Consider the following 24,351-nt stretch of genomic DNA (forward strand, 5'->3'; position numbering starts at 1 on the left):
CATAAAGTCATAAAATCTAACACCATTTTATAATAAAAACACTCAACCAATTAGAAATAGCAGAGTACATCCTTAATATATTAAAAAGCATCTAAGAAAACCCCACAGCTAACACTGTGCTTAATGGTGAAAGACCGAAAGCTATACCCCTAAGATCAGAGAGAAGACAAGGAGAGCTGTGAACAACTTCTATCATACTTTATACTGAAAATTCTAGCTACAGCAATTAGGTAAGAAAAAGAAATAAAGGTATCCATATCGGAGATCAAGAAGTAAAATTATCCACAGAGCAACATATATAGACAACTCTAAAGAAAAAGAAAAAACCTACTAGAGCTAATAAATAAATGTTGCTAATAATAAATTATCAGCAAAGTTGCAGATAATCCAATAAAAGCACAATAATCAGTTGTATTTCTATACACCTACAACAAGCAATGTAAAAGAGAAATCAATAAAATAATGCCATTTACACAGCATCAGAAAGGATAAAATGCCTAGGAATAAATTTAACCAAGGAGTTACAAGTGTCATATACTAAATGTTGCTGAAAGAAAAGAACAAAGATACAAATGGCAATACATCCATGTTCATGGGTTGGAATACAATATTGTTAAGATGGCAATACTACCCAAAGGGATCTGTAGATTCAATATAATTCCTATGAAAATCTCAACTACCATTTTTTTTAAATGAAAAGTCAATTCTGAAATCCATATGGAATTGCAAAGACCCCAAATAGTCAAAACAGTCTAGCAAATGAAAGTCACACTTGGAGGATACATACTTCCTGATTTCAAAATGTATGATAAAGCTATAGTAATGAAAATATTGCGGTGCTGGCATAAAAATAGGCATATTCATGGAACAAGATCTAAAGTCCGAAATAATCCCATACATCTATGATCAATTGATTTCTGATAAGAGTCGCAGATCATTCCCCGTGGAAAGGAATGATCTCTTCAACAAATCGTGCTGCAGCAACTGAATATGCAGTTGAAATATGAAATTGAAATATGAATTTTCAATTCAATGCAAAAATTGAATTTGGACCCCTACCTCAGAGCATACACACAAATGAATGGAAATTAGATCAATAATCTACACGTATAGACCCAAACTATAAAATTCTCCAAAGATAACGAGAAAAACCTCATGACACTGGGTTTTGCAAAAGCACCACCAACAAAAACAACAACAAAAGCAGATAAATTGGATTTATCAAAAATCAAAACCTTTGTGCATAATGGACTATCACAAAAGTGAAAAGGTAACCTACAGAATGGGATAAAATACTTATAAGTCGTATCTGATAAGAGTTTACGGTATTAAAGAACTCATAAGTCGACAAGATAACTCAGTTTTTAAAATGGGCAAGGCACTTGAATAGAAATTTCTCTAAACACAAATAGCTAACAAGTATATTATAAGATGCTCAACATTGTTAGTCATTAGGGAAAGGCAAACCAAAACCACAATGAGATACCATTGCATATCCACTAGGAAGACTATAATCGTAAAAATATAAAATAATAAATATTGGTAAGGATGTGGAGATACTGGAACTCTCATCCATTGCTGGTGGGATTTTAAAATGACAGAGCCACTATGGAAAAACTTTGGCAGCTATTCAATAAACTAAACATAGAATTATTATTACAACCTACGAATCAACTTTTAGGTATACAACAAAAAGAACTGAGTTATTCAGATAAAACGGAGACATACTACAACATAGTTGAATATCAAAACACAGTATGCTAAGTGAACAAAGCCAAACATAAAGGTCACTTATTGTATAATTCAATTTATACAAAATATCCGTAATACGTAAATTCATAGAGATAGAAAAGTAGGTTTGTGGTTGCCCGTGGCAGGGAGAAGGAATGGGAATTAACTGCTTAATGAGTATAAAGTTTCCTTCTTTGGATGATGAAAACACTTAGTAATCAGGTAGAGTTAATATTGCATAACATGTGTATTACTAAATGTCACTGTATTGTACACCTTAAAATGATAAATTTTATGTGAATTTTACCTCAATATATAGAAGATTGGCAAATGAAATTTTTAAAACGATGATTCAATAGTATGTTCTCTATGTGAAAACTCACTTCGAATTCAATGGCACAGGTAGGTTGAGATTAAAAGAATGGAAAAGATGTATCTTGCAAACAATTTTTTTAAAAAAAGAATGGGTATATTAATATAACACAAAGTAGATTTAAGAGTAAATAAAAATACCACAAAGATAGGCTCTATATAATCATAAAATAATCAAGCCACCAGGAAGGCACGATTATTCCAGTTGTGTATGCACCAAACAACAGAGCCTCAAATATGTGATGCAAAAACTGATAGAACTGATAGGAGAAATAGACAAATCCACAATTATAGTTGGAGACTTCAGTTTCGTCTCTCAGAATTTCATATAGCTAATGAAATTAGCTTTTTTTTTTTTTTTTTTTTTTTTTTGAGATGGAGTCTCGCTCTGTCACCCAGGCTGGAGTGCAGTGGTGTGATCTCGGCTCACTACAACCTCCACCTCCCGAGTTCAAGTGATTCTCCTGCGTCAGCCTCCTGAGTAGCTGGGATTACAGGTGCCCGCCACCACGCCCGGCTAATTTTTGTATTCTTAGTAGAGACAGGGTTTCACTGTGTTGATCAGGCTGGTCTCAAACTCCTGACCTTGTGATCCACCCACCTAGGTCTCCTAAAGTGCTGAGATTACAGGCATAAGCCACTGTGCCCAGCCTAAAGTACTGTATTTTTTAAAGCCCTTTCTAGTGGTTGCCTTAGTATTACAATTAAATTAACAATTTAAAATAATCTAGCTTGAATGGATACTGATTAGTTTACAAAAACTTTGCTCCAACATAAGTCAGTTCCCTCACCCTTAATTTATATTATTACTGTCTTAAAAATTACATATTTTTTTCTAGCTTCATTGAAGTATGATTAACAAATCAAAATTGTATATACTTAAGATGTACACTATTATGTTTTGATATTCATTATACATCATGAAATGATTACTATAATCAAGATAATTAACATATCAGTTCCTTCAGATCTATTTTTGTGTGTGTATTTGAGAATATTGATATTTACTCTTTTAACAAATTTCAAGTATACAAAATATTATTATTAATTATAGTAATGCTGTTGTACACTAGATCTCTAGAACTTATTCATTTTATAACTGAAAGTTTGTACCTTTTGACCAACATCTCCCCATTCCCTGACCCTCCAGTTTCTGGAAACCACCATTCTCCTCTCTGTTTTTATGAGTTTAACTTTTAAAGGATTTTAAAGGTTGGATTTCCTTCTTTGTGAATGCTAAATAGATTCCACTGTGTCTATATACCAGGTTGTCTTTATCTAATTATCTACTGATGAACACTTAGGTTGATTCCATATCGGGACTATTGGGAATAATGCTGAAATAAATATGAGTGTGCAAATACCTCTTCAAGACAGTCATTTGAATTCATTTGGATATATGCTCAATAGTGAAATTGCTGGATCATATAGTAGTTCTATTTTTAATTTTTTGAGGAACCTCCATGCTGTTTTCCATAATGGCTATTCCAGTTTAAATTCACACCAACAGTGTATAAGGGCCTTCTTTTCCCTTTTCTCTACATTCCCCCAGCTTGTTTTCTTTTGAGTTTTTGATAATAGCCATCCTAATAGTTACAGGTGGTATTTCACTGGAGCTTTCATTTGCATTTCCCTGATGATTAGTGATGTCAAGCATTTTTTCATATGCCTGTTGCCTATTTGTAAGTCTTCTTTGAAAAAAATGTCTATTCAGGTTCTTCACCTATTTTAAAATTGGATTATTTGTTTATTTCTGTTGAATTTTATACATTCCTTATATATTTTTGGATATTAACCCTTTATCAGATATGTGGTTTGCAAACATTTTCTCCCATTTCATAAACTGCCTTTTAGTTCTGATGACTGATTGTTTCCTTTGCTGTGCAGAAACATTTTAGTTTGTCAGGGTCCCACTTATTGCCTGTGCTTCTGGTGTCATATCAAAAAAATCATTGCCAAGACCAATGTCAATGAGTTTTCCCCTAAATATTTTATGGTTTCAGGTATTATATTTAAGTCTTTATCAATTTTGATTTGATTTGTGTGTATGGTGTAAGATAAGGGTGTAATTTCATTCTTTTGCATTTGGATATTCAGTCTTCCCAGTGCCATTTATTGTAGAGACTATACTTTCCCCATTGTGTACTCTTGGCTGCTTTGTTGAATGTTAGTTGACTCTATAAATGTGAGTTTATTTCTGGGCTCTCTATTCTGTTCCATTGGTCTTTCTGTCCGTTTTTATGCCATGCTGTTTTAATTAATAAACTTTGAAGTTAGGTGGTGTGATGTCTCCAGCTTTGCTATTCTTGCTCAAAATTGCTTCATTGAGTCTTTTGCAGTTCCATGCAAACTTTAGGACTGTGTTTTCTATTTCTGTGAAAAATGTCATTGGAATTTTAGTAGGAATTGCACTTAATCTGTAAGTTGCTTTGGGTAGCATGAACATTTTAACAGTATTAATTCATCTGATGAACATAGGTTATCTTTCCATTTATTTCCATTTATTTTCAGTTTCTTTGGTATTCTTTAGTATTTTTTTATGATATCACAAATAGGATTGTTTTCTTAATTTTTTGGATAACTTGTTTTTGGTGTTTAGAAATGCAACTTGATATTGTACATTGATTTTGTATCCTGCAACTTTAGTGAATTCTTTTTTTAAGCTCTAACTAAAACAGCGTTTTGGTGGAGTCTTTAGTGTTTTCTCATATAAGATCTTGTCATCTACAGAGACAATTTAACTTCGTTCTTTCCAACTTGGGTGCCTTTTTTCTTCCCTAATTGGTGTGGCTAGAATTTCAACTACTATGTTACATATAAGTGGTGAGATTGGGCATCCTTGTTTTTGTTCTGATCTTAGGGTCAAAGCTTTTTACTTTTCACCATTGAGTATATTACCTCCAGGTTTGTCATATGTGGCTTTTACTGTGTTGAGGCACATTCTTTCTATACCTGATTTATTGAGGGTTTTTAGTCCTGAAAGGATGTTGAATATTGTCAAATGCTTTTCTAAATCTATTGAGATGATCATATGATTTTTATCCTTCATCCTGTTAAAACAGTGTAACATTTGTTGATTTGATTATATTGAACCATCCTGCATCCCAGGCATGAATCTCACTTGATCATGATGTATGCCATTATAATGTGTTGCTGAATTAGGTTTGCTAGTATTTTGCTGAACATTTTTGCATCTATATTTATCAGGGTTTTTGGCCTGTAATTTTCATTTCTCAAAGTGTTCTTTTTAAATCCTTGATATCAAGGTAAAACTGGCCTCTTATAATGAATTTGAAAGTGTTTTCTCCTCTTCAATGTTTTTGGAAGAGTTTAAGAAAGAGTGGTATTAATTCTTTTTTAAATGGTTGGTAGTCTTCACCAGTGAAGTCATCTGATCCTGAGCTTTTCTTTTTGTGAGATTTTTGAATATTGATTCAATTCCCTTACTCATTATTGATCTGTTCAGATATTCCACTTCTTCATGATTCAGTTTTTGTAGGTTGTATGTTCCTAGGGATTTACCCACTGCAAGTTAACTAATTTGTTGGCATATAGTTTTCTCTTAATTTGTATTGCCTGTGGTATCAGTTGTAATGTCTCCTCTTTCATTTTTTATTTTGAGTCTTCTCTTTTTTAGTCTAGCTAAAAGTTTGTTGATTTAATTTTTTTAAAAAACTATAAGTTTTGTTAATATTCTCTATTGTTTTTCTAGTCTATGTTTCATTTCTTTCTGTCTGAGTTTTGTTATTTCCTTCCCTTTGATAACATGGGGCTTGTTTTTTTTTCCTTCCTTGTAGTTCCTTGAGGTGTAATGTTGTTTGTTTAAAATCTTTTTAAAAATGTGTTTATTAATATAAGCTTACCTCATAGAACTGCTTTTGCTGTGTCCTGTATGTTTTGGTATGTTGTGTTTCTACTTTGCTGTCACAAAATTATTTTGATTTTTTTCTTTGACCCATTGGTCGTTCAGGAATATGTTAATTCTATATATTTGTAATTTCCAGTTTTCTTCTTCTTATTGATTTCTAGTGTTATGCTATTGTGGTGAAAAATAATTGATAGTATTTCAGCTTCATTAAATTTTGTAATATTATTTTGTGATCTAACATATAATCTATCCTGGAGAATGTTCTATGTGTGCTTGAGAAGAATGTGAATTCTGCCACTGTTGGATGAAACGTTCACTATATGTCTGTTAGATCCATTTGGTCTAAAGTGAAGTTTAAGTTAAATGTTTCCTTATTGATTTTATGTCTGGATTATCTATTCATTTTTGAAAGGGAGATACTGAAGTTCACTACTATTACTGTATTGCTGTATATTTCTCCTTTTATATATGTATTAATATTTGCCTTATATATTTAGGTGCTTCAACGTTGGGTGAATAAACATTTACAATTGTTATGTCTTCTGGAACAATTAACTGCTTCACGATTTTGACCTTAGCCTTTTGATATAGTTTTTAACTTAAAATCTTTTCTGTATGCTATATGTATAGATGCCTCTGCTCTCTTTTGGTTTCTATCTGCATGCAGTATCTTTTTCTATTTTTTTCATTTCAGCCTGTATGTGTCCTTAATGTAAAGTAAATCTCTTGTAGGCAGCACATAGTTGGGTCTGGGTGTGTGTGTGTGTCTGTGTGTGTGTGTGTGTGTGTGTGTATGTGTGTGTGGTGTTTATTATTGTTGTTGTTTCTAAAATCCATTTGTCCATTCTGTTTTTGTTTGGAAAATTCAATCCGTTTACATTTAAAGTGATTATGGACAGGTAAGGACTTACTATTTTCATCATGTTAAATTTTTTCTTGCTCTTTTTACTTACTTTGTTCCTCCCTTGCTGTCTTCCTTTGTAATTTGATGATTTTCTGTAGTGTTATGTTTTGATTCCTTTCTCTTTTTCTTTTGTATATCTACTAGAGGTTTTTGCATTATAGTTACCATGACACTTACATAAAACATCTTATAGGTATAACAATTTATTTTAAGCTGATAACAAATTAAATTTGATTACATATGAAAACTACACTTTTACTTCCCTACCCTTGCATGCTATGTTTTTAATGTTCTAATTTACATCTTTTTATACTGTAGTATGCATTGACAAGCTATTGTAGCTATGGTTTTTTTTTAATACTTTTGTCTTTTAACCTTCATAGTATAGTAAAATTATTTATACACCATCATTATAGTATCAAAGTGTTCTAAATTTGACTTTGTACTTTCCTTTACCAGTGAGGTTTATCATTTCACATTACTAACTAGTGCCATATCATTTCAGCTTGAAGAACTCCCCTTAGTATGTCTTGTAAGGCAGGTCTAGTGGTGATGAACTGCCTCTTTTTCATCTAACAACTGCCTCTTGTTTGTCTAGGAAAGTTCTTATCTCTCCTTCATTTCTGAGGAACAGATTTGCTAGGTAAAGCATTGGTTGGCATTTTTTTCCTTGTAGCAATTGAATAGTTCATCCCACTCTCTCCTATTTTGTAAGGTTTCTACTGAGAAATCTGTTGATAGACTTAAAAGGGTTCCCTGTATGTGATGAGTCTCTTTTCTTTCAGTGCTTTCAAATTTTTTTAAAAACATTATAAATTTTCTAATAACACTTACTGAAATTATATGTAAATAATAATCACAACATAAGAATCCTGTCTCCCTCTTAGTGATTGGTGGTTGCATTGGTTTATTCGTTGTCTTGATTTTGCTTTTGACAGTTTGATTATAATGTGTTTTGGTGAAGTCTTTTTGGAATGTATCCTGTATGGGGATATTTGAGCTTCATATACCTGAATGCTCATATCTTTTCCTAGATTTGGAGAGTTTTCAGCCATTATTTCTTAAATAAGTTTTCTGCCCTTTTCTCTCTTCTCCTTTATGACTCCAATAATCTCTATATTAGTTCTCTTGATGATGTTTTATACATCCTGTAGGCTTTATTTCTTTTCATTCTTTTTTTTTAATCCTCTGATGAATACTTTCAAATAGCCAGTCTTCAGGTTCACAGATATTTTTCTTCTGCTTGATCAACGTTGCTGTTGTATACGCTCCTTCATTTCATGCATTGTATTCTTTAGCTCCATAATTTCTGGGTTTTCTTTTAAGATAATTTTTCTCTTTTTTGAATTTCTAGTTTTGTTCATGAATTGTTTTCCTGATTTCACAGAGTAGTCTATTGGTGTTCCTTTTAGTTTGCTGAGCTTCCTTAATATAATTGTTTTGAATTTGTTGTAAACCAATTTGAACATCTCCATTTTTGGGGAGTTGGTTATTGGAAAATGATTGTGTTCTTCTGGTGGTGTCATTTTTTTAAATTTTTCATGTTTCTTGAATTACTGTACTGCTGCCTTTGCATTTAAAGAAAGAGTCACCCCCTCTGGTCTTTACTGACTGGCCTTAGGAGAGAAACATTTTCATCAGTTAGTCAGGCTAGGGATTTTGAGGTTCTCTCAGACGTTGTCTATGGATGAACCTGCTCCACACATCTTGTTCCCTCAAGGGGGCAGATTCTTAAGGTTGTATGCCTTCTGCATTAGTCCATTCTCACACTGCTATAAAGAACTACCTAAGACTGGATAATTTATGAAGAAAAGAAGTTTAATTGGCTCACAGTTCAGTTCTGCAGGCTGCACAGGAAGCATGGTTGGGAGGCCTCAGGAAACTTAAAATCATGGCAGAAGGCAAAGGAGTAGCAAGCATGTCTTACCAAGGTGGAGTGAAAGAGAATGAAGGGGGATATGCTACACACTTTCAAACAACTGGATCTCATGAGAACTTTATCACAAGAACAGCAAGAGGGAAGTCCACCCCCATGATTCAATCACCTCCCACCAGGCCCCTCCTCTGACAAGTGGGAATTACAATTTGACATGAGATTTGGGTGGGGACACACAGCCAAACCATATCACCTTCTCCAGGTTGCATAAAGGCAGGCCAGGTGCTGAAGTCTCATTTTTTTAGGGTGGTGTCCTGAAATTGTCGTGTTTGTGAGCTTTCTTCCAGTTCTGCAGAGTGCAGCCAGCTGTCAACAGTGCTTGCAAGCCATCTGCAGATTCTCGCTGCTTTTCACAGGAGTGTGCTTGGGGAGCCAAAGAGTGGGGGAGGCATTTGGAGCATCTGGGGTTTTGTTGACAAGATGGGAGTTTTGCATCCCAAGTGGCTTACAGGTGGGCTCCTGATGGAGTCCATGAAGCAACTGGTAGGATCTATGGCAGTTTCAAGTGTGGGTTGCTGTGAGTCCTCATCTCTCTTTCCTGCTTTACCCTCTCCCAACCACTCCACCTTGCTGATCACCTCAGTATTCTGGGTGAGATGAAAATAAAGTGGATCTCTTGGGCAGGGGCCTGTATGTCTTGAGAAACTGGATACTCATTTATTATACTCTTGTTTTCCCCTGTGGAAGAAATAACGGGCTCTTGTTACTGAGCTGTGCCACTTTTTGGGGAGGGTGATGCAGGTAAAGTGAAACTGTTTATACCCTTTCCAATGAATCTATTCTTAGATTTTTTTACTCCACTGGTGTGCTGAACTTTTACTGTCAACTCCTGAACTCCCACAAGGTACTCTTGCTCATGAATGGTTGTCAAAATTGATACTTATGTGGGAAAACAATTACAGAAAACTCCTATTCTGACATTTTGGTGCTATTACCCAAAATTACATCTTTATATAATGCCATCAACACAAATTTATAATTGAGATTATGTTTTCAATCAAATAGGAAAAAGACAAATGTTATAAACAAAATAAATTTATACTTTGTTTTAAACTTACACATGTTGTTTTACTGGTTCTCTTTATTTCTTCTCGTGGATTTGATTTACTCTCCAGTGCCTTTCTATTTCAGAGTGAAGGAGTTCCTTTAGCATTTCTATTAGGACAAGTCTTATAGAGAACATTTCTCTGAGATTTTGTTTAGGAATGTCTTCATTTCTTCTTTTTGAATAATAGTTTTGTTGAATCTAGAATTATTGGTTGAAAGTTTTTATTTCATCACTTGGGTTATGTACATTGCCTTTTCAGCCTGCATGGTTTATGGTAAGAAGTCAATTGTCAGACTTATTGAGGATGGTGTGTATGTTATGAATAATTTTTTTCTTACTATCTTCAAGAATTCTCTCCTTGTTTGTCTTTTGACATGTTGACTGTGATGTGGCTAGGTGATGATCTCTTTGAGAGTATCTTACTTGGATTTTATTGGTCATCTCGGGTATATAAATTCATGTTTTTCATAAAATTTGGGAAGTTATCTTTCCTTCTCCTTTTTTCATCCTTCTAGGGCTCCAGTTTATGCATCCACTGGCATGAGAGACGCTGTTCTACGGTTCTTTGTTACTCAGTTTTCTTCATTTTTTCCCACCTCTGTTGCTCAGACTGGATAATCTCAATTGACGTATCTTCAAGTTCACTGATTCTTTCTTCTGCCTGCTCAAATCTGCAAATAGAGGCCCTCTTGTTTCAACTGTCTAATTTTTTTGCTTTACATTTTTTCATGTTGTCTTTTCTCATAATTTCTCTCTCTTTATTGGTAGTCTATATTTGGTAAGACAGTATTTTTATACCTTTCTTTAACCCTTTCGACATGTTTTTCTTTAGTTCTATGTACGTGTTTTTAATAGCTGGTTCAATGTCTGTCTACTAAGATCAACATCTGGTCTTCCTTAAGGATAATTTCATTGACTTCATCTTATCCTATTTGTGCCATATTTTTCTGTTTCTTTGCATGTCTCGTACTTTTTTGTTGAACAATAGACATATTATGTATAATGTGGCGACTCTTCAAATCATATTCTCCCCTTTCCCAGAGTTTTTTTTGTTGCTGTTTTTTTTTTCACATGATTTTCCCGGACTAATTCTGTAAAGTTTATATGCCCTGTAGTATGTGGATACTGAAGTCTCTGCTCAGTTATAGTGCACAGATAATGACTAGAAAGAGATTTCCTTTAATGCTTCTAACTAACATGCTTCTCACCCTTTCCTAAGGTGCTGTGTGTGTGTGTGTGTGTGTGTGTGTGTGTGTGTGTGTGTGTGTTATGGTTCCCATTCAGCACTTAGGTAGTTCACAACTCTTCCTTAACTTGCCCAGAGCATAAAAGGAAAGCCAGAGGTAAACAATTACATGCATGTGGCTTTATTTTTTTATTCTTTTTTCTTTTCTTTCTTTTTTTTTTTTTTGAGACAGAGCCTTGCTCTGTCGCCCAGGCTGGAGGGCAGTGGCGTGATCTTGGCTCACTGTAACCTCCGCCTCCCGGGTTCAAGCGATTCTCCTGCCTCAGCCTCCTGAGTAGCTGGGGTTACAGTTGCACGCCACCACACCTGGCTACTTTTTGTATTTTTAGTAGAGATGGGGTTTCACCACATTGGTCAGGCTGGCCTCAAACTCCTAACCTCATGATCCGCATGCCTCAGCCTCCCAAAGTGCTGGGACTACAGGTGTGAGCCACCACGCCCAGCCTGCATGTGGCTTTCTAGATAAAAAGGAATGTGTCAGAGCTTTTTGAAACAGCCTCTAGACATCTCATTCCCAAGATTTTAGTTTTCAGTTTTTGATCAGCTTCTTGTTTATCCCAATTCAGTTACCAACACTGCAGGCAGTTGTGATAGTCAACAATTGCCATGGATTCTTTTTGACCAATACCTTGAAATTGAGATTTCCTTACTTAGTGAGCACTGAGTCAGTCCAAATGAACATAAATCATATAGATTGGGCTTTAGAGGTCAAATAGTGATAATTATATGGGGACGGAACTTTTTAGGAAATTTCCAAACCTTTCTTCTTCTCCAGTGGTTGCTATGCTGCTAATTTTTAAGACTACTACAGTACTAGGGAGAAAAGCATGGGAAGGAGGCATATTAAAATGCCACAAAGCTGGCTGTTCTTACTGATTCAGCCATTTTTCTTGCATAAATGTTCTTTGGAATTTTGTAAGCCTTTGGTTAATTTCCAAAGTTTTAGAAAATTAATTTCGACTATTTCTGTCAAGGCTCTTATTGGTTTTATGGAGGAGTAGATTTTTGGAGGCTCTTACTCTGACTTTCCAGAAGTGATTTTCCTACATTGGTTGATCTTTACATATAAAACCAACCTTAAATTCCTTGGGTAACCCTCACTTGGTCATAAAGTATTTCTACATTTCATCTGCTAAAATTTTGATTAGATTTCTTTGCATTTATGTTCATGAGGAATAATGTATATTCTTCTTTTTAAATTTCTGTGCCTTTTTTTCTTACCTGGGTATTGCTGTCCAAATAGAATAAGTTGGGAAATATTCCCTTCTTCTAAATGTTCTGGAATGTTGTAGAGGATTAGCATTTTTTTTTTTTTTTTCATTTCATATGAAGCTAGATGTGCCTGAAGTTTTCTCTGTTGGAAGACTTTTAACTACAAATTCAATTTACTTGATACAGGGCTATTCAGGTTATTTACTTCTTCACTGAGTTTTTGTAGTTTGTGTCTTTCAAGGAATTTCTCCATTTCATTTAAGTTATTGAAAAATGTTGGCATACATTTTTTTTTCTTGACGTAGGGTCTTGCTTTGTCACCCAGGCTGGAGGGCAGTGGTGCAAATATGGCTCACTGCAGCCTCAACATTCTGGGCTCAAGTGATCCTCTCATCTCAGCCTCCCAAGTGACTGGGATTACAGGCATGCAACACCACACCCAGCTAATTTTTGTACTTTTTGTGTAGACAAGGTTTCAACATGTTGCCCAGACTGGTCTCAAATGCCTGAGCTCTAGCAATCCTCCCACCTCAGCCTGCCAAAGTGCTGGGATTACAGGGGTAAGCCACCATGCCTGGCTTACATGCCCCTTTTAAATAATTTTTCCTTATTATCATTTTAGTATTCATAGAATCTGTAATGATTTACCCTCTTACATTTTCAAATATTGGTATTTGTGTTTTGACTTTTTTTCTTAAATTGGTCTGGTTACAAGTTTTATCAATATCTTCTCACTGGGCTATTTTTTAATTTTCTCAAATTTTCTCTGTGTTTTGTTGTTTTATATTTCATTGATTTCTGCTCTTACCTTTATTAATGCTTTTATTTTACTTAACTCTGGGTTAATTTGTTCTTTTCTAAGTTTCTTAAGGTAAACTACAAATTTACTGATTTAAAACCTGTTTTCTTTTCTAATATAGGCATTTCAGTGCTATAAATTTCTCCCTATATCCTGTTTTATCAGTATCCCATACAGTTTTAGATTCTATATTTTTATTTTTATTCAGTTCAAAATACTTCAATTTTCCTTTTTTTTTGTCTTTTTTTAAACCAATAAATAGGCCAGAAATGCTAATTTAAATTTCCAAACAGGAGATTTAGGAGAGTAAGAGATATTCCTCTTACTCTAATTCGATACCATTGTGGAATTAAATTAACATGGTTTACATGAATTTAATTCTTTAAATGTGTTAAGACTTATTTTATGACCCTCCCATCAAATGAAGAATTTTAAAGGAATAGGGTTCTGCTTATTTTTATTTCCTGACATACTCTTACTTGTTATAGCCATTCTATCTGCCAAAAACATGCAGAAAAAAGGCATACAAATCAATTGGAAAAAAATACATAAATACTAACTATAATGAGACCCCACAATTTGGTCCCAGTGTAATTGTGTAATGTCCAAGTTTCCTATATTCTCTTAAAACTTTCCCAACATTATTGACACTAATAATTCACTTTGTAGTCACCTGATCATTTAAAAAATTTATTCTAGATGTTCCTATATTCCATTTTTTACTCAAGCACTGTACACAATCAACAACAAATAGTTCAAAATAAATGAAACACCAGACCCCTCCCTTACTGTAAAACCCTAAGGTGAAGTCTGCGTAAGAAAGCTATTATGATAGTGCCATTTTCTGAGAGAAAAGAAAGGCATGTACACAGGGGCTATGTGAGATAATTCAGGAGGTCATCATATTGAACCAATTCTAAAAGTCCTCTCTTTCTATTAAGGAACATTCAGCTAGACTAGTTGAAATCTGAAAACAATCTTTCAGAATCCTGAGATAACTATCGTCATCATTGATCTTGGTAAGGCAGCTCCTGACAAATTAGCACTTCTATAACTGGGTTACTTTCCAATAGAGTTATTATTTGCATTAAGAATTCAGTATACACTTCAGCTTTACTATTGAAGCTGGCAATATGTCAACCTTATAAACTTCAGCACAGTCACTTCTCCTGAAGGGGACAGCACAGGTTGGGAGATGGCACTGTTGACATATATAAAAATTAGAATGGAACAAGTAATGCTGCATGAATCGATTTTCAATATTTATCACTTTGATTATTGGAGCAAAAAGGGATCAATACTAAAACAACACCTACTATAAACCTGCTTTCAACTTTGTCTCTCTTTACTCTCCTAAGCAGTGTTTATCCATATTTGAAAAATAATATTACTGCCAAATGCTCATCTGTTGATTGCATTACTACATACAATCCTATATTTAGACTCTATCAAGGTTTCCCTGCCATGTGTGTTTTTTCAGTTTTCTCTTAGATGTGTTTATCCAAACCAAGGGCATCATTAACATAAGCTTACACTTCAGTCTCTATCTCATCATGCCAACTTTGCTGCAGTTTCTTAATCTGATTGTAATTTTCAGGAAGTAAATAAATAATGGATTTACCACACATATAGGCTAGCCAAAAAAAAAAAAAAAAAATGACATTGGATTTGTCTTCACACAAACTGTATACTTTGAAACTACTGACATAAGATAATCATGAAATATTGTGTACACAGGGATTTGAGCCTGCTATGTCTTCTGGGAATGCTTGATCTGTGGGCTCATTCCAGAACTGGGGGAGCCATGTTTTCAGCATGATTCTAACCACAGTCAGAGTGCATTGGAAACTTGATGCTCTTGCTTCCCTGTCAAATTCACACACACACACACACACACACACACACACACACACACACACACACACGGGCGCTCATCTAAATAAGCCATACAACGTTTATAGGGTGGTTGGTTCAAAATAAAAACATGTATTTCAGTACCTCTTGGACCTTTCAATGAGATAATCATGTCCATGTTTTATAGCCCTTTCAGCACACTTCTGTAAAGTTATGTGAACATCGTACAAGATAAAATTCTTTGTGTTCTGTATAATTGATTGACTACTTCAACCTGACACCCTCACTTATGGCTTTTACATATTTCTGATTTGTTCATTCTCAAGAATACATTGCCAGCACTAAGGACAAAGATATGGCTTTAAAAAATACCAAATATGAATCTGTTCAAATTATCTGGAAGGAAACACACATAATACCAAAATCTTAAAAATTCCTGTTACAATGTTAAAATTGAGAAGAGTATTTGAGAACTGTCCTGATAAATTTCTCTAACTTTATAGTGTGGATGGTATCCTGGTTAATTGCTTCATGTTAACATAACTTTATCAGTCTTATCAATTTTGCCCTCTCACTGTCATCTTTGCATTGCCTATCACAGGTTATTAATTTATTATGTATTAATTTATAAATATATACATAATTATTATAAATAAAACTGAAACCTGTATAATTTATCCAGGCAATGGCTCTTTCAAAACTTCTGAATTTTAGTCTTCAAATTTTTTTTGCAATTAGGAATGTTTAAGTGATTGGAAATAAAAGACTATCCTGGTATGACTGTCAGTGATAAATGCTGTAGTTATGGCATACGTTTTGTAATAGGACTGCCAATTTTCATTGTATTACCTATAACCTATTTTAATCTATTTTAATAATGTTAAACATATTTATCAGTTAAGAATCTACATGAAAAAACCTGGATCCTGAGCAAGATGGCCGAACAGGAACAGCCCCAGCCTCCAGCTCCCAGTGCGAGCGACACAGAAGACGGGTGATTTCTGCATGTTCAACTGAGGTACTGGGTTCATCTCACTGGGGAGTGCCGGACAATTGGTGCTGGTCAACCAGCAAGAGCTGAAGCAGGGTGAGGCAACAGCTCACCTGGGAAGCGCAAGGGGGAAGGGAATCCCTTTTCCTAGCCAAGGGAAACTGAGACACACAACACCTGGAAAATCAGGTAACTCCCACCCTAATACTGAGCTTTACCAAGGGTCTTAGCAAACGGCACACCAGGAGATTATATCCCACACCTGACCCGGAGGGTCCCACACCCACAGAGCCTCCCTCATTGCAAGCACAGCAGTCTGAGATCTAACTGCAAGGTGGCAGCGAGGCTGGGGGAGGGGCGCAAACCATTGCTGAGACTTAAGTAGGTAAACAAAGCTGCTGGGAAGCTCGAACTGGGTGGAGCCCACCACAGCTCAAGGAGGCCTGCCTGCCTCTATAGACTCTACCTCTGGGGACAGAGCATAGCTAAACAAAAAGCAGCAGAAACCTCTGCAGATGTAAATGACCCTGTCTGACAGCTTTGAAGAGAGTAGTGGGTCTCCCAGCACAGAGGTTCAGATCTGAGAACAGACTGACTGCATGCTCAAGTGGGTCCCTGACCCCTGAGTAACCTAACTGGGAGACATCCCCCACTAGGTGCAGACCTACACCTCACACCTCACACGGCTGGGCACACCTCTGAGACGAAGTTTCCAGAGCAAGAATCAGACAGCAACACTTGCTGTTCAGCAATATTCTATCTTCTGCAGCCTCTGCTGCTGATAACCAGGCAAACAGGGTCTGGAGTGGACCTCAAGCAAACTCCAACAGACCTACAGCTGAGGGTCCTGACTGTTAGAAGGAAAACTAACAAACAGAAAGGACACCCACACCAAAATCCCATCAGTACTTCACCATCATCAAAGACCAAAGGCAGATAAAACCACAAAGATGGGGGAAAAGCAGGGCAGAAAAGCTAGAAATTCAAAAAATCAGAGCACATCTCCCCCTCCAAAGGAACGCAGCTCATCACCAGCAATGGATCAAAGCTAGACGGAGAATGACTTTGATGAGTTGAGAGAAGAAGGCTTTGGTTGATCAAACGTCTCAGAGCTAAAGGAGGAACTACGTACCCAGCGCAAAGAAACAAAAAATCTTGAAAAAAGAATAGAAGAATGGAAAACTAGAATAATCAATGCAGAGAAGGCCACAAACGAACTGATAGAGATGAAAACCATGACACGAGAATTACGTGACAAATGCACAAGCTTCAGTAACCGACTTGATCAACTGGAAGAAAGAGTATCAATGATTGAAGATCAAATGAATGAAATGAAGCGAGAAGAGAAGTGCAGAGAAAAAAGAGGAAAAAGAAATGAACAAAGCCTCCAAGAAATATGGGATTATGTGAAAACACCAAATCTACGTCTGATTGGTGTACCTGAAAGTGATGGGGAGAACGGAACCAAGTTGGAAAACACTCTGCAGGATATTATCCAGGAGAACTCCCCCAACCTAGCAAGGCAAGCCAACATTCAAATTCAGGAAATGCAGAGAATGCCACAAAGATACTCCTGAAGAAGAGCAACTCCAAGACACATAATTCTCAGATTCACCAAAGTTGAAATGAAGGAAAAAATGTTAAGGGCAGCCAGAGAGAAAGGTTGGGTTACCCACAAAGGGAAGCCCATCAGACTAACAGCAGATCTCTCGGCAGAAACTCTACAAGCCAGAAGAGAGTGGGGGCCAATATTCAACATTCTTAAAGAAAAGAATTTTAAACTGAACAATGAGATCACTTGGACATGGGAAGGGGAACATTACACACCGGGGCCTATTGTGGGGAGGGGAGAGGGGAGGGATGGCATTGGGAGTTATACCTGATGTAAATGATGAGTTGATGGGTGCTGACGAGTTGATGGGTGCAGCACACCAACATGGCACATGTATACGTATGTAACAAACCTGCATGTTGTGCACATGTACCCTAGAACTTAAAGTATAATAATAAAAAAATTTTTTTTTAACCTTCAAAGTCTTAAACTAAAAAAAAAAGAATCTACATTAAATAAAACATATTTTATGTTTAAATAATAAAATATATTTTATGTTGTATAAATATATATCTTCTGTATAAATATAAATGTATATGTTGTTTAAATTATATCTATGTTGTGTGTATATATACAATGTAGATAACTTTACCTTGACATTCTAATACATTACTGAAATAATGGTAACCTAAATATTTCATGATTTGACTATATCTCATTAAAGAAACCACATGGACCTAATTTTCAAGCATTACTCATTCTAGGAATGCTCTACAGAAACAGAGGCATGAGTGCATAAAAACTGGCATATTCTGATTATAAATATATGGATATCTTGCAGTAGCAAAATGTTCATAACCATTATTCTGAACAGAAGAAATGGCTAAGGAAAATGTGGCGTCCTTCACATTCACCAAAAACACTGACACATCCAAAGTTTTTGACATAGAGATCTCAAGACCTATAGGACCTCAGGAGATTGTACAACATATATCACTATCAAAATGTCAAATCTAAAGCTCATTTACAATAAAATTAATTGGTTATGATCAATATATCTTATATAGAAAGATTAATGATTGATAGATACTTGTATTAGCATAGAAATTTTTTCCCTAATATAGGGCAGATGATTAAACATATTTCCTCTGGAAAGCATGGGGAAAAGGTTAAAATACATCTGTCATAAATAATTTTATATTCTTCTATATTGCTAAGCTTTCTTAAAATGAAGTGGTTACTCTTGGTAGTAATTTATGGCTGGAGCTCTTTGATCTTAAACTAAAAAAGGGAAAATTAGGGAAGCAGGATTAAAAGTTGAAACACATTTTAGCTTTAGTGTGTCGAGAGCTCAAAAGGTGAAAAGCACTTAAATTTATCAGTTGTGTATTGACTAAGTAATCTCAAAGGAGATCCTTAAGCAAGGAGTTCACCGTTCTGACTTTCGGATTTATACTTTACCCAACTTCATCAACATTTCCCCAAATTCTCAACCGTACAATGCATGTGGGCCTCTATTAAGATGTATGAGAAACTTCTTTGCATGTGTTGTGGAAATAATCATACTAAACCTTAATAACTATATTTGCTTGTATATTCAATTATGTAGCACATAGAATAGAAAAGCATGAAGGTATCCCATTAATTCCCTCTCTGCAAAACAAGAGACATGTTCAAGTGATCTGTCAAAGAAAGTATAAAGAATTGAGTACCAAAATACATGAATATGTAGGGACAATACTGCAATCTTTAAGACTTGAGATTGTTCAGCATGTTTTTATAACAGAGAAAAAAGTGTAAGAGAATTTAAGAATATGCATAGAAAAAACATAAATGTGTTAAAATAAAAATACTTGAGTAACTACTCACGACACGATTTGCTAAAAAGGCCTATGCTAAAGAGAGAATGTACTTGATCTATTATGAGGGCATCGATCAATAAGCACCATGTAATACACAATCTACTTGAGACTTTTTTATGTATTAACCAATATTTTGACTAGTTTGATGAGGTTTTTTTTACTTTCTATCGAAGAATAATATACATGTAGAAAAGTGCATCCACTAAAATTGTAAAGCTCAATGTATTTGCATGATGCAAACACAGCAAGTACTCAACACACAGATCAAGAAATAAAAATTACACGCATACTAGAAACCACCCAGGTGTCTTATATCTATGATTATCTCAGGCATGCCAACGAGAGAAGAAAATTTCCTATATAACTTACCTTGCTGCAACAACGAGAAAAAGACTAATTCAAGTCAATACTTAATAATTCAATTAGAAGCAGAAATATAATGTAGTATGACCACAAAGATCTTATGAACCATGGAGTCTCTGTTCTGAAACCCCAATAATTAAACAGATGAGGAAACTCTGTTAATATTTTGGTACACCTGGATTTCACTACAATAAATTTTGATCCAATATGAAATTGCCAAAAATTCTCTTAAATTCTACATTTTTCCATAAAAGCAGAAGAGAGTTAAAATTAAAACAGAAATGATAGATTCAATAGTGTAGGTGACATGGTGAGGGTCTCAATGAGGAAAAGGACGTATCATCAAAATGTCCTTCAATAAGCTTCTGAAAAGATATACACAACAACCCAAAGACCTAGCAAAAAGCACACGACATATGAATTTCAAAAGATAATGGTTTAGCTACTCACCCCTATTCTCTGAAGTGGAGGATCAGACTCCAGGCCTTCTATCTCAGCAAAACATGAAAGAGAAAAAAAAGCAAACATAATCTTAGAAAATACTCCACAGTAAAAATAACAAAGCACGAAACGTGGTTCCATTGTCATTATTTAATAAAGGCATGCCATATTTCCTTCTTTCAGCATAACACTAATGAGATTTGCAGACATATCACAGTTGCTTGACCCTTAATTCAATCTTCTAAAGTTTTTCATTTGTTACTTAAGAACATCTTTCCTATATGTAAGTATCTATCTACAATTAAAGCAAGTCTTGGGTGACTAAGCATACTAAAGAGCATACTGACTCCTAAGACAGGATGCTCATGCCCTCTCAGGAGAGATAGAAAAGGCATGCTCACAGGGGTACTCTGTTGTCACTGAGGGATCCCCAAATAGAGCCAGGCTCTGAGAGTCTTATTTGTCCTATTGGAGGGCTGCACATCTGGACCTCAGATTGACATCTGGAATGAGTCCCTCAGCATCCTCAGACAATTATTCTCATCATCGATCCAAACAAGCGCCCTCCCAACAAATAAGCATTTCCACAGCCAGGCTTATTTTGTGCATGGTTATCTAATGCATCATCAGTGAGAACAGTAAATGTACAGTAGACATTTGTTTAGTATCTGAATGATGGAACTCTCATATACATAGCATGAAAAAACATATGACTGAATTGTTCCAATAAAATTAGATTAAAATCTGGCCAGGCACGGTGGCTCATGCCTGTAATCCCAGGACTTTGAGAGGCCAAGGCGGGTGGTCACAAGGTCAGGAGTTCAAGACCAGCCTGGCCAAGATGGTGAAACCCCGTCTCTACTGAAATACAAAAATTAGCTGCGTGCGGTGGCACCCACCTATAATCCCAGCTACTCAGGAGGCTGAGGCAGGAGAACTGCTTGAACCCAGGAGGCGGAGGTTGCAGCGAGCTAAAATCATGCCACTGCACTCTAGCCTGGGCAACAGAGCGAGACTATGTCTCAAAAAAAAAAAAAATATATTGGGGAACTTTATAAAAACTCTTTAATCAACTAAAAGTTTAAGGAGTAAGTGAGGTAGCAGAATAAATATATGGTATTATTACGGTACTAATATGTATAGAAACATCTATGTTATGAATATGCTAGATAAAGATTCAAAAAAACAATAGTTAGAACATGTGAATTTCACTACGAGATTATTTTCACCCAACATGAATAGTGAAAAAAGGAAATATGTCAGTGATTCTCCACCATTGTTTAGGTCATTTCAAAAAGAGATTTAAAGAGAAGAGACAATAATGAGGAATCCTTGAGCAAGGTAGGGACACCCCTGGGGAAATATATCTACCAAAAGAATAATCTCTTTTCAGCCTCTGAAATAATGAACTCGCAGTCCTTGACGTTCTGAAATCATTGTCCGCAGAACACACAAAGAATTTCAAAACTACCAAAGTGGCTGCTCACCTCTTTTCCCTGAAGTTTCCTTGAAGTTGTTTGATCTTTTAACCTGCAGCAAAATATCACATAGAAAATAAATCAGATCAGAGAATGCTCCTAATTTAATAAAAAATAAAGCACAATATTGGTTCCATTATAATTTCTTATCATACAGGCATCTCAGCACTCTAATCCTTGCTACAAACATCAGCATTGTTTGATCTCATTACCTTTGTCATTTCATTTATAAATTTCTTTCCTCCTTGAATTCTTTACTCTGAAAATAGCCAATTTCCTCTCTACCAAGCTATCCAAGCGACACAGCAGTTGTATCTTGAATGGGAAATGCTAAAGTTGTAGTCTACCAATAAAGATTTTATGAAAATACACTGTGATGTGAAAAATGAAAGACACAAGATAGTGGTATTGTGAGATAACTGAAGAGTTCACCAACTGGGCCTGCTCTGAATGTGTTATTCATCCTGTTGCAATAGAATAGATGGCCATTCATTCAGCCACACCTCAGCATCTCAGATACTTGTGCTTATCCTTGATTCAGACAAGTCTACTACCAATAAGTAAACACTCCTCACACCACACTGAGGCTCCTAACAATGTATCTTCTACATTCAGCTTATAGCAAAAAACAGCTCAGGCGGATGTCTGACCTGACTTTAGTGAAACTGGCTTTCACGACAACTCCAGAAGCTTCTCAGAACCCTTTGGTCTAAGCAAAATGTGAAGTGATATTGCAGTGGGATGGCTGTCAATGCTGATATATTTACTTAATATGATAAAAATAAAATGTCAGGAGTTAACTATGAAGATTATATCATTTAAAAGATTATTAATGTATGTTAGGATCCATTTGACAGCAGCATACAACATGATATTCCTTCCATGTGACAGGTGTATATTCCCTATCCAGGGTAGAAGACTAGCATACAAATGTCACTAATATTGTGACGAAGTAGAAATAAGACAACTAAACACAGGAGGAGGAAAGAAAAAGAGGAAAACCAAAAGCACTCATGGGTACCCTCCCATGTACCCAGCATGCACTGTTCAGCCACATATACCCACCCACCCTCCTGAAGGCCCAGCACAGACAGCATTGTGTTTAAATCCCTGATCTACCATAAAGCTCATGTTGCAAGAGCAGTAGGGGAGTGTTAAAGAACATCCCCCAAACTCATAAATCAGAAGTAAAAGATTAACTAGGAAAACACAGAACTAGCAGAATGAAGAGAGGTACAAAAGTAAACACTCCAACAAAAATAACAACTCTCCTAAGTATGAATAAATAAATAAATAGGCAAGCAAAGACTACACCGTGACCAAAGAGCACAGCAAATATAAAGAAAACACAATAAACATCAGTCATAGCTACACACACACACACACGTGTGAGTGGACTCCACACACCTACTAGAAGAAAAATATTTTCAGCAGGCTCACAAAATAAAACGTAATATGATTTCTATTAGAGATGCATCTAAAACAAATGGATTCTAAAAGACTGAAAATAAAGGGATGGGTGAAAGTATATCAGGCACATGAAAACAAAAAGAGATCAGGAGTAGTGATTCTTATATCACACAATGTATTCAAGTCTCACAATGTTAACCAAGGCAAAGAAGAACACATTTTTAATGCTAAAAGATATAATACACATGAAGATTTGACCCTTATGGAGACTTATATACCAAATAACATAATAACCACCTTTATGAATAAAAAAACTGCATGAGATGTATGAGATGTAAGGAGACAAGACATAGAAGGTCCTATAATAGAAAACGATAATACACTATTATCAGAAAAAGACAGATCAAGTGGGCAGAAATAGCAACATAAAAATAGGGTAGATTTTATGGCTATATATTAAACTTGACTGATAATGGAAGATATGTATTGTTCTTAAGTGCCCAAGGCATAGTCACAAAAAACTGATTGTATATTAGGTTGGAAAGAAAAATTAGTAACTCAAGAAATATTAAAAATATCACAATGCAAAAAAATAGACTTTATTAGCAATAACATAAAGGCTCTTTCACCAAGAAATTTTAAAAATATCCTATCTATTAACTCCTGATTAAAAGGAAAAATATAAACAGAAAATACATATGTTTAAATAATATGTAAATACATATTTTTATACATATCTTTGTATGCAGATATGTATTTACATATTATTTTAAATTATACAACAAATGAGAATCTGTAATATGCATTTAAAGGCAGTTCTAGAGGAAAATTCATTGCACTAAACGTTTTTGTTATTTTTAAAAATGAAAAAGGTGAATGAAAGAATTCAATTTTCATCTTAAAACACTAAAAAAGAGCAAAAATGAAAGTATAAGAAAGAAATAAGGATCAAAACAGAAATTAATGAAGATAATATGTTAAAAACCATAGATGTAATTAATAATTGAGAAGTCTGTGGTTTTAAAAAATATTAACTACATAGGCACTCTACTAGCTTAACTTTATCAAAAAAGGGAGAAAATACACATACACAAAATAATACTTCATGAGCACTTGAACGTAATGTGCATTCTGCTATTGCTGGGTGTCGTGGTCTACATACGCCAGGGGAGTCAAGTTGGTTAATAGTGTTCTTACATCCACCCTTACTGATTATCTTATCCATGTTCAATCACGTACTGAGAAACCACTGAAATTTCAAACTGTCATTGGGAATGGTCAAAT

At 35.2% G+C, this 24,351-nt stretch overlaps 1 protein-coding gene and 2 non-coding genes across 6 annotated transcripts in view; all 3 read right to left on the reverse strand.

The window, feature by feature from the left end:
• Positions 1-24,351, reverse strand: part of LOC135964404 (uncharacterized) — a 229,367-nt gene that overhangs the window by 110,544 nt on the left and 94,472 nt on the right. For all 4 annotated transcript variants that reach the window (XM_065547237.2, XM_073995314.1, XM_073995313.1 and 1 more), the window contains 2 exons: positions 21,667-21,709; positions 20,189-20,226 (listed from right to left, as the gene is read on the reverse strand). The gene's annotated coding sequence lies outside the window, so the exon portion shown is untranslated. The remainder of the gene's footprint in view (positions 1-20,188; positions 20,227-21,666; positions 21,710-24,351) is intronic.
• LOC123575053 (small nucleolar RNA SNORD109A) lies at positions 14,070-14,133 on the reverse strand. The gene has a single exon (XR_006700219.1). It is a non-coding gene; the product is annotated as a small nucleolar RNA SNORD109A (small nucleolar RNA).
• Positions 20,666-20,732, reverse strand: LOC123575050 (small nucleolar RNA SNORD109A). Its single transcript, XR_006700217.1, has one exon. It is a non-coding gene; the product is annotated as a small nucleolar RNA SNORD109A (small nucleolar RNA).

The sequence above is a fragment of the Macaca fascicularis genome, chromosome 7 (genome assembly GCF_037993035.2).
Source record: "Macaca fascicularis isolate 582-1 chromosome 7, T2T-MFA8v1.1".
NCBI lineage: Eukaryota > Metazoa > Chordata > Mammalia > Primates > Cercopithecidae > Macaca > Macaca fascicularis.